At 39.7% G+C, this 14463-nt stretch overlaps 1 protein-coding gene across 1 annotated transcript in view; it reads right to left on the bottom strand.

The window, feature by feature from the left end:
• The window catches only part of LOC144000986 (uncharacterized), a 60103-nt gene that overhangs the window by 29100 nt on the left and 16540 nt on the right, over positions 1 to 14463 (bottom strand). The gene's annotated exons all lie outside the window — the stretch shown is intronic.

Genomic DNA, 14463 nt, shown 5'->3' with positions numbered 1-14463 from the left:
AATTACGTTGCAAATTAAATTGTAAATGTTCAAAAAAAAACAAAAAACTACTTTTAATTTATTAGTTACAATAAATTAATGTGTCAATTATTTAATGGGATTTACCAACTTTGAGAAATAAAAGTAAAATTAATGCAACAAACAATACATTAGTGTTAATAATGTAAACGGTTAGTGGGTCGGATCAGAATCCAACATTCTGCTTCCTTTTCATAGCCTCCATGTCTGAAAACACTGGAAAAAAAAGTAAAAAAGTGGGAATGGAGAGTGATAGTGTTACAAGTGTGCCTCTCACTTCAAATGTGCTGCATTGCACACAGTGTGACTCGCACAAGTGTAAATGTGTGAAGATTACACCATGTGGGAAACGGGCCCACATGCAAAGGCCTCACACACACACACACACACACAATTCTCAGTCTGTCTAGTTGCTCTGAAAACTCATTTATTTTTGAAATAATCAATAGTTTTTATTTCTTCAACTCACATTGTGTATAGCAGCACTTAACACCGGTGTTAAACGCAATATCAGTGTCAATCACAAGTTAGCTTAGCAATTAGCATGGCTTCTTCCTTCATCACAATGACACTTCTCTGAAATGTATCTTATTTGCTGTAACGGAGGCAATGATTACTGACTTCAGAGCGACTCCTCAGCATGTTTAGCCGCTAGCTTGCTAGCCGGTGCAGTGTAAGTAGCACCAAGCTGTGCCTCAACCTCTGACTACTACCTGTGGTGGGTGACCAGCCCAGCGAAGCTTTTCGGGACGTCTTGGCAGTTGATTTTCGGTATTGCTAATGAGGCGCAAAATGCAAATTTGGACTCACAAACTGTTATGTGACCCTTGTATATCATAAACAGATCATATATCAGCCTTATTGGTGATGATGCACACATTTATCTTTGTGACATTGAGAGGTTACCCGTGTGATGTGGGAAGTACCCTTTCTGAAGGGCATACAGAAGACCAACGTGGCCCCTCTGAGCTGGTACATAGCCCCATATGCTTCACAGACTCCTGCTGTTATTGTTGTTGTTTGGCTCATTTGACATGTGGACACATGACAGTGTCCCGGACACCCTCTGGGCTGCGTGTGTGCGCGAATGTGCGTGTGTGTTCAGTCTCATTGTTTAGCAAAGATGGCGCAATGATGAAGATGTTGACTTGAGCATCATTAATGTCAAATGTTGTTGATTAGTGTGACATTCAAATTTAATGTAATGATAGTCTATAATGAGACAGCAATGCTGAAATAACACATTACAAACTCAAGTTCACAAGAACTTTCCTTTGAACTTAGCCAAAGATGATCACTTGCCATATATCATCAATCCAACTGGATCCAATTTCACTGTCGTCACTGTCGGATGTTGCATTTCATGACAATTTGTGCGCCTAAGGTTTTCACTCGCTTGTGTGGCACTGTCAGTATTTTTGGAGAAATACTGCAACTATATCATATCATAAGGTACTATTATTATTATTATACTAATATTGGTATAGTTTGATAATCTCCAAAAAATATTGCAGCACAGCCAGAGTTTGCCTACGATTCCCACCTCTTGTTTGGTCATTGATCACTGTAGAGATGCATTGTGGGAGACATCTTCAGCCTGCTTGTTAAAAAGCCAGAATGACATTTACATGAATATTTACATTTATTCACAGCTGTTCCTTGCGGAATGGTAGCACTCCCCAGCGAGTAGAAAGGTCACGGCATGTTTTTTTTTTTTTTACTAGCTTAGTATCCGTATAAAAATCTTTGTTTGGATCAAATGCTTTTTTTTTTTTTTTAACGTAATCTAACACAAATAAACGACATTTCGACTTCTGTTTATGTGAGGATGGGAATGACTTTAGTGATTGCTTGTGAGTGCATGTTGATCTACAGCTAGGTGGAATGCTGACATGCTAACAGTTGGCATGCAATCTATAGAGAAAAAAAGAGAGGGTGATGGATAATATTACATTTAACTCTGTAGTCGAGTACAATTTTAACTCTTTTTACTGCCACATGTTATCCAAATAAACAATCCCCACAGTGCCAGCCGAATTCGAGAATTTGAACTCAAACAGAATATTATGTTTTACTACATATCCTACAACATGGAAGATCACATTCCATTCTTTCATTAGAAAAAAAAAAAAGTATGTTTCTACCTTATTCCGTTCTGAAGTAATCAACTATGTAATTTGAGTGACATTGGGCAAAAATGGAAAAGATAAGGAGAAAATGAGCTTTTTGTGAAAAGATACATTTACTCCACAACAGTGACTTTGACACAAATATTTTTCGTTTAGTGACGCTCCGTGAATTAGGTTTAATGTGACAAAGGCTTTGATCATTCACGTCATCCTTGAAAACGTTCTATTTCATCAGATTTCATCAGATCCGTCATGTTTCATTGCAATTCCATACACCGGCATCCCATTGAAAAGAGATACAATGCTGCCATCTGTTGGCCATAGTCAGTGGGTGTTTTTGATTCCACAACCCATTGACCAGGCAGTGCTGCAGTGGCCATTGGTGAAAAAAACAAAAAACAAAACGTGGTTGACGTCATTTAACATTTATGGCGGCATACATCGTGATTTTACTAAACGTTATTAAACGTATTTGGCCGTCAAAGAGTTAATGAGAATTAATAAATATGCTAATATGCTAACACATACCAAGATAGCAACCTAAGTACAGAAAGTTCTAAGGCACTTTGATGATGTTATAGCTTTTCAATAAAATTCTAACATGCTAGTACTTGGGATAATAAAAGTAACCGAGATTGAGAAAGTGATCAAACGCGCAAGCTAGGGACTGGGCTGGTATGCTAACATAGCGCAAGATAACCAACTAGGTAGAGAAATCACTAAAGCAGATTAATGATGGAAAGGAAAATATAGTTGTAATGTAACATTGCGCAACAAGAGGAGGTAAAGCGTTGCAGCTGTTTGATGAAGATTTTACATTTTGTCCTCTTATGCTCTCATATATCAATCTTGGTAGTTATGGTGAATTAATAATGTTTTTATTTTATTTTTAGGTCTCCATTATACCTTGTAGGTAATGTAAACAAATACAATGGTAACATACTTGGAACATGCTATCAGTTAAACAATGCAGGTGTGTCTAATGCTACGTCCCAAAACCCACCTGGGGTCAGCCATTTCTTCAAATGTAGCCGCCGTACGGCCTTGGAAAATGCACCACCCCCTCAACAAGCCTCCATCTTTCTCTCTTTCTGAAAATGGCTCCATAAATCACCGGGCTAGATGTAATCTGCAGTGTCCAGAATGCGAGGGGCGAGGCCGGCCGGCATAATGCGAGCACTCCTCCATTGTCATTCAGCCGCATGCAGCAGCAGCAGCCTGAGCCTGATAAGAGTGCGCTGAGAGAGGGCCATAAATCACGCGCTGTGCCAACGCTTACTCCACTCATCTCGGTGCGGGATGGTGGTGTACACACGCACAATGTATGGTCATGTAGAAGAAGAGCACCCACACATACACACACAAAAAGTGAGCAAAAGATAGCAGTTGACTCATTTTCAAGTCGCTTTTGACCTTCAACAAATCAACACTGAACTGCGTCCACTCACAGTAATGACTCAACAAAAAATTGATTTTTATCCAAAAAAAACAGGTTGTACTTGACTATGACGAATACAAAACGCTGACAAAACATACCTGTATCGGTTGCTAAACTGTTCATATGTATTAAGATCTTAAGAATTAAAAAAAAAAGGTTATAAATGAATAAAATGCTTAGCTTTGTATGACATATTATTAAATGTTTTCATAAAAGTGGAGTGCCGTAAGTTTATTATCAATCAGGTGATTTTGAAATTCTATCCATCAATAATGCTATACAATTGTTAATCATGATACGTGACGTGATATCATGACGTCATAGTATTGTAGAAAAATATAGCAAAAATAATACATAATAAATGTTATATTACTGTGTATTAATTTGCAAAAATATCTCTAATCATGCTTAAACTGTTATGATGTATTAATCAATCAATATTCAAATTTATTTTACTGGTATAGGCCTATTATTTTGTTTTAATAGTTGATATCCAAATGTCACTTTCCTATACTGATATCCAGCCATCATATTTTTTATTGTACACATTATTCTATAATATTTTATTTTATAATATCAATTATTGTATTATTATTCTATAAAATAGTACATAAATTCATACTATATATTAAAGTTAATATTAATAATATAGCAGTTTTCTAGATTTATTATTATTTTATCACTGTTTGCATTACTATTCAAAATTCTTTATTTTAAATTGTAAATAATATTTTGATAGATTATTATTATTATTATTATTATTATTATTGTTATTGTTGTTATTATTGTTGTTACTATTATTATTATTTACTTTATTATTATTTATTATTATTTACTTTATTATTATTATTACTATTACTTTATTTTATTTATTATTATTTATTATTTATTACTATTTTTAAATATATTTTCTCGTGATATCCATGTGTCCTGTAATAGATATATACACATTTTGTAATATTATTATAAGTATGTTAAAAATAATATTGAATTGAATATTGAATTTTTATAATAAAAACTGTCTGTGTATTTTTACACATCTATAAACATTTAATTTTTTTATTTTTTTTGTATACTATTATTTTTAATATTGGAATTGTTTCAAAGCGTAGATCAAGACTTTGAAGATATGTTTGCTTTGCAATGTGATGAACATCTTGAGCTGCTCTTCATCACCAAAAAGGCACTGATAATGACGTTTTTGAGTGTCAGCTCTCACTCTCAAGCATCCATTCACTCGGACCTTTCTGGCCTTATTCATATGCTAAAGGCCTTAGCGCACCAGTGCAGCCCCTTTGGCCGGGCCCACTGTGAGCTCCGTGTTAACACGTGTAATCCCCCATTAACGCCCGGATGAGACAACGTATCCCCGCATCCACGCCCACTCGTGGCCCCCCCCTGGGATTAGCCGGGGGTCTGCTGGGAAGCAATGCTCAGAAGATCCCCACAGACCACCCTCCTCCACATCCCTGGAGTTTGCCTTTGGGATCAGAGAGGCTAAGTGTGTTTGCCTGAAGGATTTTACCGATTATGTGCTATGAGAGGCTATTTACAACATTTGCATTCATTGGCAGCCAAAAGGGCTTGTTTGGATTTGCACGTTCAAAAACAACACAAAACAGCAAAATACTTCCGCATTACATTTAGCAGCACGCTAATTTCCTTGCTAAATTCTGACATAATGAGACAGCAGATACTGTAAATAATAAAGCGTCTTCAATTGGAAGGATTCTTAGAGTCTGCCAGGACTTCACAGGGCACAATCATTTCTGCCCCAACGGCCACTAAAGATTTGGAAAACCAAACTGGAACAGGAAGTCAAAAGACGTTAGAATCCAAAAAAATCCCATACTGAAAATATCACATTTTCTCTGTCAGCTTTTCCTGGATTTGGATGAGACCATACAGTCACTTCAAATATATTTTACATTTCCTCAAGCTGTTGGCCGCATCCGCGCAACATGCCTTATTCCTCAGCGTTGGCAATAACGGGACAACATGACATCAGCGAATCCCTCGCATGTTGCCGTGGTTCCGTCACGTCTGTGGGGGGGTGTGGGGGCGGTTGTGTCTTTTTTTTTTTTTTTTTTACCTCCCAGTCGGAGGACTCGCTGGCTCGCACATTTTGTACTCGGGAGGATTTTCAAAGGAAACACAAGCGCGAGAAATGTTTGGCGACGTTGTGGCGAGCTGCTTTCTAAATCTGTTCCAAAAAAATAAAAGTCAGGCCTTAGCTTCTTTAAAATCAGCAAATTCCTTCACCTCCCTTTTTCTCTCTGGGAATGTGAATTAGCAGAAACACGAGGACAATTACAAGAAGCATAAAGAGTAAAGAGGGGGTGTGCGACAGGGAAAATAAACATTTCGCCTAACAAATTTACTTAACTTTATTAAAAAAAAAAAATTCCTGTGAAGTCCAGCCAGCATTCCGCCCTCCTCCACATAATTCGTGCATGAGCAGTTTTGGTGTTTACACCTTGAACATGGTGGTAAAGCCTCCGACGCATTCCTGTCCTTTGTTGCCAGCGAGCCTCCAACGTGACTTTAGAATGATCTAATTGCAGGAAACTATGCAAGCAATCCTTTGAAAGAGATTTTTTTTTTTTGCTATTTACAATACAAGATAGGAGGAAAATTATTAGCACAACGTTACAGTCCTCGTTTGAGGGGTGGAACTAACAACACAAACGTGCAGATAGAAAAGAACAAAAGTAAAAATCTCCATTAAAAAAAAATACTTTCCTAGACGCTACTGTATTCAAAGTCACCACCTGTTGCCAGGCAGAATTTGCGGGGCACAACCATTTGTGCCCCAAAGGCAACAAAAAAGATTTGAGGAACAGTAACTGTTACTAATATCAGAAAACGAGCACTTAGGAACTTTTGGATTCGTGGGGCACAACAGTTTGAAATAGGAAATGGCCAGTAAAAGCAATCAGAATATGTTTTGTCTTGCGTTTTCTGCCTAGCAACATGTTGATTTATTCTTCAAATATTTCCAAGTTCCAACTTTTACGGACTGTTGTGAAATTGTTAACAATGATTGACATTGTAAATTTCCAAATTTCTACATCTGATGACATCCTGTTCCTCAAGTGTTTGAGTAGCCTATCTTGCACAAATGACCGTGTCCCATCATTTCTGCCTAGCAACAGTCAGATGCAAAAGTTTGAATAACTACAAAAAAAGACCAGAAAGAAATTCTCAAACTTAAAAATACTCCAAACTCAAAACAAACCCAAATGACCATTTTTGGGGTGTTTGCGACATCTGGTAATTCATGCACCTGTTCCCTAAATCAAAACAATCCCGACAGACACTATTTGTGTGGCACAACGGAATGTGCCCAACCAATGTTGTTCAATGCAATGCATGTAGTGACGGTTATACATGTTGACAGCATGGCCCGTGCTACCTTTGACTTCTCATTTCCTTCACACCCCGTCGCGCTTTTCATTTTGATGCTTAGCGTGTGGCGCTCACGTCCAATAACAAACCTGGCGAGGGGCAGGTCGGCACCCCGGCACTATTAATACCCCGCCATGCATCTGTCTTGTCCAGGCCTCCCTCCTCTCACCTTTTCGCTCAGGTGGACACACGCAGCTACTTGGCGGCGGCCACTTGGGCCAACGCCAGCGGATGTACGGAGTAAACTGTCAAAAATGTCCAAATGCTCATTAAAATGAGCGCAGCTGGGCGCCTCCAAATGAACAAGGAAGTGGATTTGGTCACTTGGATAACCAATTTACACTTTCGCCTCACTATGACGCCGGAGAAGCAAGCCAATAAAAGGCCATAAGCCAAGAAAAGCAACAGAAGAGAATCATTTTACTGTATCTAATATAATATATACATTATTTATCGAAAGTTGAAATTTAGACCAATCTGTTTTAAAAAAAAATGTTTTAGTTGGTTTGTTTTGAAGGCACTTCATTTAATCAACCTGTTAGAATCATTATTGCCTTATAAACAACAAACAACAATAAACCTTCAAGAGTCATAACTTTAACAATAACGTGCCAAAAAAAAAAAAAAAAAGTATAAACATTTCTCATTTATGACGACAAACATTTTGGACAACTGTCCGCTTCGTTAGCATGGGGCTGCCTTTTAATTGATCTTCATTTCCCTCCATTACGATCGTAATTAAACACCAGAAAGCTGTTGGAGCGAGCGGCCATCTGTCGCCGTGGATAACGGGCGAGTGGGCACGGTGAGTGGGCACACGCTGTGGCGCTTCACTGCCAACGAGGCCAACGCACCTCCAAATGGCCCATATGGGAATGTGTTTGCTGTGAATTCCTCACAGTTTTGTGTCAACGGTGCAATGTTTCAACACTGCAACATTTCACATATGTGCGGACGACTGTATATTTATAGCTTTAATTCTCCTAAAATATTCCATAAATTCATATTTTTTCATCAAAGTGTAATACAATCACCTTTTGTAAAAGATATTCAACAACAAAGTCTGTAATTATCTCAAAATATAGTAAAACAATCTCTTATCTTGCCATTGTCGCACATATCCACGAAAATGTCATGACTAGGTCATGCCAGGGTTTAGTTTGGGTCATGCAGGGGTTATGTGTTTGGGTCATGACCGTGAGGTCAAGTGTCTGTTTCGAACTGATGTAACCATCATCTGGTTTCAACTGGAAAAACGCTATGTGATGTCAGGAGTTATGTGATGTCAAGAACCTTTAACCTCTTTACTTGATCAACAGGCAATCAGATAATTCTATGTCAGTCCTCTTACCCACAGCCAATCCGATCAATTCACTATCTATTTAAGCCAAACCGAGAAGTGTGTGTTTGTCGGATTATTACCTCGGTTCCTCTGTGCATCTCCACAGCCCAAGGGGGCTTGGCGTCTCGTGATTCTTGATGCATTCTCATTGTTTCTCGTCTAGTCAAGTTTGTTCTACGCCTCTCGATGTAATACGAATAAAGAGTTAAAATCTTATTTGTGTCTGCGCTTTTGGGATCCAACCTCAACTCAACTCAACTCAACTCAAAATAACACAACTGGCCTCACTATTCCAATACAACAAAATATTCCAAGGATCGACAATCAAACACGGCAGAATTCCTGTATTGGCTCTCATTAGACAATCTGATTATGCAGTACAACTCCGAGCTGAAAATGGCTATGCTGCACATCCGAAACGTCAATAGTCATCCGGTGGGAGGGCAGCAAAAGAAACCCATAAAATGTCTGACTTTACCATGCTGATTTTCATCCGATTATGTCATGCCGTTAGATTTATACTCATTGCTTTTTTCTCTCTTTTTTTTTTAACTGTGTCAGCTCAAACCCAGTTATGAAGTTAATCAATGGGACCTTGCTCACTCTCTCGCATTGTGCCTTTTATGCTTGTCTGAGGTCGCTGGGTTTTATTGACCCGATAACCCGGCATGGAAATGGCGGCGTGTATTTGACTAGCGCGGTCGGGAAATATGAAGGTACTCGATAACCCCCCCCCGCCGGTTAAACGCGTCGTAAACGGGAGGCGGCGTGAAATGAATCACTTCCGGAAGCATTGCCGCCATTGGTTGACGCAGCCGAGATGGGAGCCGAGTGTGACGGATGAGGTGCGAATCGCAATCTCCGGCAGATGCACGCGCGCATTCCTGACCTCCGCCAAGAAAAGCAGACCGTGTTGCTTCACCTGCGGATCTGTGGCGGCCGTCACCGAGCACCTACTTCATCTGCCGGGCTTTCGCTGACTTTTGCATACGACAAATGAGTTGACGAGTTAAAGAGACTTTTCCACGATGAAGTGAGAAAACCCGACAAGACAATTCTATCATTGCACGGGCCAAAAATGTCAACTCAAAGTCTTCTTTTTTTAAAAGCGCAACCAAACCACAGCATCTATCAATTTTACATAGCGCTTGTCCTTGGAGTACTTGTCGCCAGCCAATCACAGGACAGATAGCTACATAAAGCAAAAGAGCTAAAAGGTACAATTGGATTTAAATAGTCTTGCATTATACTGTACATTTCAATCCACAGCTAAAATAGTTCAAAAAAGGAAGAGAAAAAAATGGCCAGAGGTTTAAAAAACATCATCTTTTACAAACGTTAACATGGCCGTGCAATTGGAGTGAGTCCAGCCTGGTACTCGGCCGTCACCAACGTGGCCCTGCAGCATGAGCACATATGGCTTTACCTTACATCATGACTTCCATTAAGTCATTAAGGGCCTGGCCCGACCCGAGCGAGGGCCTGTTCGTTAGTCACATTAAAGAGTTAATACTTTCTGTCTCCCCGAGCCCACGGACTGACAAGACGCTCCGTGCCGCATAATTAGGAAAATTGCTCTTGTAGTAATGGTCTCATTTATTCCATCTCGCCGCGACCAGAGCAAACTGCAAGAAGATGTCCCCCATTAACACGCACCGCCAAGGCCGGACCGGGCAAACCGTTCGTGCGCGATAAAATGAATGGAAGGTCCAGATAATTTTAAGATGAGGGGGAAAATAATAGCTAAAATGTGTTATGTAAAATATTTAAAATGGTTTATTTTTAATACTAAAATGAACACTTTAGACACATATTTACATTTTATGTAATTTTTACATATTTTTAGTTACACTGATCACCAACCCAAAACATTTCTATGGCAATCAGCTGTCCCCATTGAAATGAATGGAAATACCATCAATGCTATTTGTTAGTTCGTTAGCCCGGACTTTATTAAGTTTAAGTATAAAGTTTTATGTTTACTTTAACAGGAAACTTTAACTTAGAGTGGCAATAAACATCTTAACGTGTCTTTGTTTCAAAAATTGCTCATTACCTGCCTCACGCTATTAAGTGAGTTGAATCATCACATAGGGCTCATAATATAAAATATTTGCCCCCATCTCAAAGCCAAAATCAACCAAAAGAGGCTGGAGCTGTCAAAATTAATTGATTAATCGATATGTAATCAATTGTCAAATTATTCAACAACTATTTTAATAACCAAGTAATCGTTTAGAGCCATTGTATAACATAAAATTGTCCAAATCCTCAACAGTAATTATTCTGATTTCTGTATTCCTACATCAAAGTAGACTGAATATCTTTTGTATTTAATTAAAATAAGACATTTGTAAACATTTGCTTTTACTTTGGAAAATAATGAACGAACCTATGACTGAATCCGTTTAAAAAAAATGTCAAGTCCTATAACTGAAATTGCTGAATCAGGATTTGTTGTTTTTTTAATCACTAAGCAATACTAAATAAACAACCATAACTGGTTAATAAACAGTACCATAATTTTTTGGGAGTTGTATTACACTTTGATGCAAAATAAAATTGTATCCATTATTCAATTCATCTTTGGAATAATCGATAGCCTAATCGATTATAAAAAAAAAATATATTCGATAGTGACAGCCCTAAAAGACGCCTTATATAAAAAAAAACTGTTTACTATTTGTCTATTTATAACATTTACAGTGGTAAACACATTTGAATTAACCAAATTTAGGGGAAAACAGCTAAATGAATGCAACAAATATTAGATACTCTTTATCTCTTTATACTCTTTATCATGTAAATTCAAGAACGGAGTGGGCCGCATGTGACCCGCGGGCCACACTTTGCCCACCCCTGCACTTCAGCCTTCTAATGGGCCTAATGAGCGACGCCATGGTCTGTTCCCCCTGAAGATCTTTACCATATTTGAGGAGCCCTTTGATGGAGCAGCTATCATTTGAAACTTTTCAGGGGGGTGTTAATGCTATAAGTGAGAAGAGGGGAAGGATGGGGTAAGGGGGGACAATTTGAGAAGAATGAAGGATGGTGAGACCATTGGGGCGCTGAGCTTTCATCTTGTCCCAGTCTCCCATCCCTTCATCTACCACACCGGCCCCCCCCACTCCTCTCGCCAAATTCAATTGAAAGCAGATGGAGCCGGGGCCTGGACTGTGCGTTGTGTCAGGTTGTCACGGCGTATTAGCCATCATTGGGCATCCAAACGGCATGGAAGAAAGTGGAGGGGGGAAAGACCAAGAGAAAGTTCTCGAGTGTTTGGATGGCACAGCTGGCACAGGCAGGTGACATGAACACCAAGCGACACGGAGACAGCCCGGCGTCAGGGAGGCTCGGGATGGTGCTGCAGCTTCATAACAGATAATATGTAACACCCCCCCCAACGAATCTGAATATAAACCCAATAATCACGTAATTAACATCTGCATGTGGTAGTGTAAGTCAACCCCCACGCATCCTCCCTGTTCTTTGTCAACTTGCTGTCATTAGGCAAGGAAGCAGCCATGTGTCCTCTACCACCACATACAAAACAAAGGAAAGGTGCCTTATATAATTTATGTAACTTCTACTTATAGCCAAAAGGTAAAGTAATTTTGGATTATCATGTGAAAAGGGGGTGGTTAGAAATCACAGAGCGGAGTATGTAAAGGAAAACTGAGAGGACCTAAGGTTGAGCCATGGGGTATGCCAACCAAAAACGGTATTCATAGCACAATGTTAGGAGTTATTCAAGTATTTGCAAGATGAAAATCCCGTAAAAAAAAAATAATTTCAAGTGTTAGAATATGATAAGATTTACTCAATTACCAACTAAATTAATGCAATATTGCTTCAATTATGATAAGATACAATACAACTCACTCCATTTATGATTCACATACGATATAATAGGATTTACTCCAATTTCAACGTACTGTAACATAATTCACTCCAATGTTTATCTCCAGCCACCACAAGTGTACCAAGGCATACCACTGTAAAAAGTGCAATGAAATTAAATCAAACCCGTCAGATGGAAACTAGTCTTTGACAAGCAAAAATCTTTCCATCACATTGTGTGCCTTTGCCGTAAACTCCAAAGCCTCCATATAACTTTATGCATAAACATGAACATTCTCCACCACATCCCAACATTCATCTTCCCCACCATCAATGCTCCACTTAACCTCTTGCATGTGACGGAGATCCAAGTTTGACTGTTAGCAGCGATACGGTCTCATTGCAGGTGTCATTAGCCCGGCTCGTAATTGACAGAAGCATTAACATGTCATTAACACATAAGCTTAGACTTATATTTGAACCTTTTAATGAGGCCATCAGTCAACATTAATAGATTAGTTATCATGCGTAATGTGCCAGGTGTCTTTGCCCGTCCCCGCAGGTCATCGTAAGGGAAATCACGGCACTGCTTTTGCGCTGGTGCACAAATAACGAGGTCGATGAGGGCGAATGTAAGGAGAAAGAGTGCATAGAGGCCGCCCATTAGCTTAGCATTGATACAAATAGAAACTTTTGTCCTTGTCCTAATTAGAAATCTGGCTTCGTATATGCTCAAGATGCCAGGATTTAGGAAATTGGCACTTGGATTTCATTAGCGGCGTTCAAGGAGATTGTACTAGGGAAATCTCAGAGTAGATATGGACCCTCCATTCCGTGTTACCAAACAGAACAGCAACGCACGAAAATACTTGGAAAAAGCATTTGACAGGCAGTGTTGGACGTGCTTGAACAACCTCAGAAGCTACGGAAATTGCTAGGTCCATTTCAACAAATCAAATTGAAATATTGTTACAACTAAAATAGTAACACCATTTCTCTTTATAATGCCTCATGAATTAAGCTAGTCTGGTTTCAGAAGCAAACATGTTTTCCTCCACTTTCTGCTGTCTGTGTCAAGGTCTGATTTGTGAAAACATCACATTAATGACGAACTATGATCCTTAAGTAAATAATACCGCTTTAAAAATCATCATGTCATTACCCATTAGTCTTGCTTTGGTTGTGAATGTGGAGATCTGCTCAGGGCAGGGGCGGAACTATTCTAGTGGGATACAGGGCTGTGGGCCACCCCAAATCATGAAAAAGTCCATACTGTTTGCTTTAACACCATTAAAAAAACAAAAATACTAAAATAATTTGAAAGGATGTTTAATAAAGTCAGACAATGTCAAAGTGCCCCTTGCATCCTTTGATTTTTCTGTGGTAAAAATAACTATAACTGACATGGGCAAAGCTATGGAAAAATCTGCTTTGACAGACAGAATGAAAGGGACAAATACCATTTTTGAGTAAATACCGCCATTTTCCACCAATCCGCTCATTTGCTGTCCAACCATTCAGCTACTTAAAACTCCACAAGCAACACCCCTTCCACCCCCCCTCACCAGTGCCGCATACTGATCCCTCAGAGCTGGAGCCTTTCCTTGTTTACATCAGGCCCCGAATGAAGGACCACAATTAATCTCCCGGAATGCCTCCTCGCCTCGGCCGCGACGGCTGATTGATGGCGGCCGGCTCGGGCCTGGCGCGTCCGAGTTGCTCAGAAACTCGGGTTTCAGAGGCGACCAATTGCGGCCGGCGAATGCGCCGAGGCGTCTCTGATGTGAAAAGCAGGTATCCCTCCAAGCCACATGTCTACCCCTCCTCACTCACGGTCGCTAACATTTCCACCCGGGTTCTGCTGCCTGCCTATCCGTTGGGTTGATGGATGATATTTTGCAGCTCAGAAGCACATTGTTTTCTTTAGCACAGCAGGCTATTCTGTTTGCTGGGGCCTGGCCCGTGAAATATGGAGAAGATCCATCAGTGGATCCGTTAAAGCCTCCCAGATTGATAGCTGCGACCGTCTGATCCCATAAGTCCGGCACACTGAGAGAGAACCAAGCTACATAAATCTGCTTCAGCGCTAATAGATGATGAAATTCAGCATGTCATCCAAAATTCCAAGGTGGATTTGTGGGTTTTAGTACGAGGCTAGCAAGGAAAGGGAGTGCTGCAGCAAAGTGGAGACTGTGGATGCCAAAACAGCCTAATGTTAGCACGCGTGTTTCTTGTTTTCATTTCAACATCAGTATCTTCGAAATTTACAATGACGCCCTAATTTTAAA

Source organism: Festucalex cinctus, chromosome 14, assembly GCF_051991245.1.
Source record: "Festucalex cinctus isolate MCC-2025b chromosome 14, RoL_Fcin_1.0, whole genome shotgun sequence".
Lineage (NCBI taxonomy): Eukaryota > Metazoa > Chordata > Actinopteri > Syngnathiformes > Syngnathidae > Festucalex > Festucalex cinctus.
Note: the sequence above shows the minus strand (reverse complement) of the source record. Positions and strands in the feature narration are given on the sequence as shown.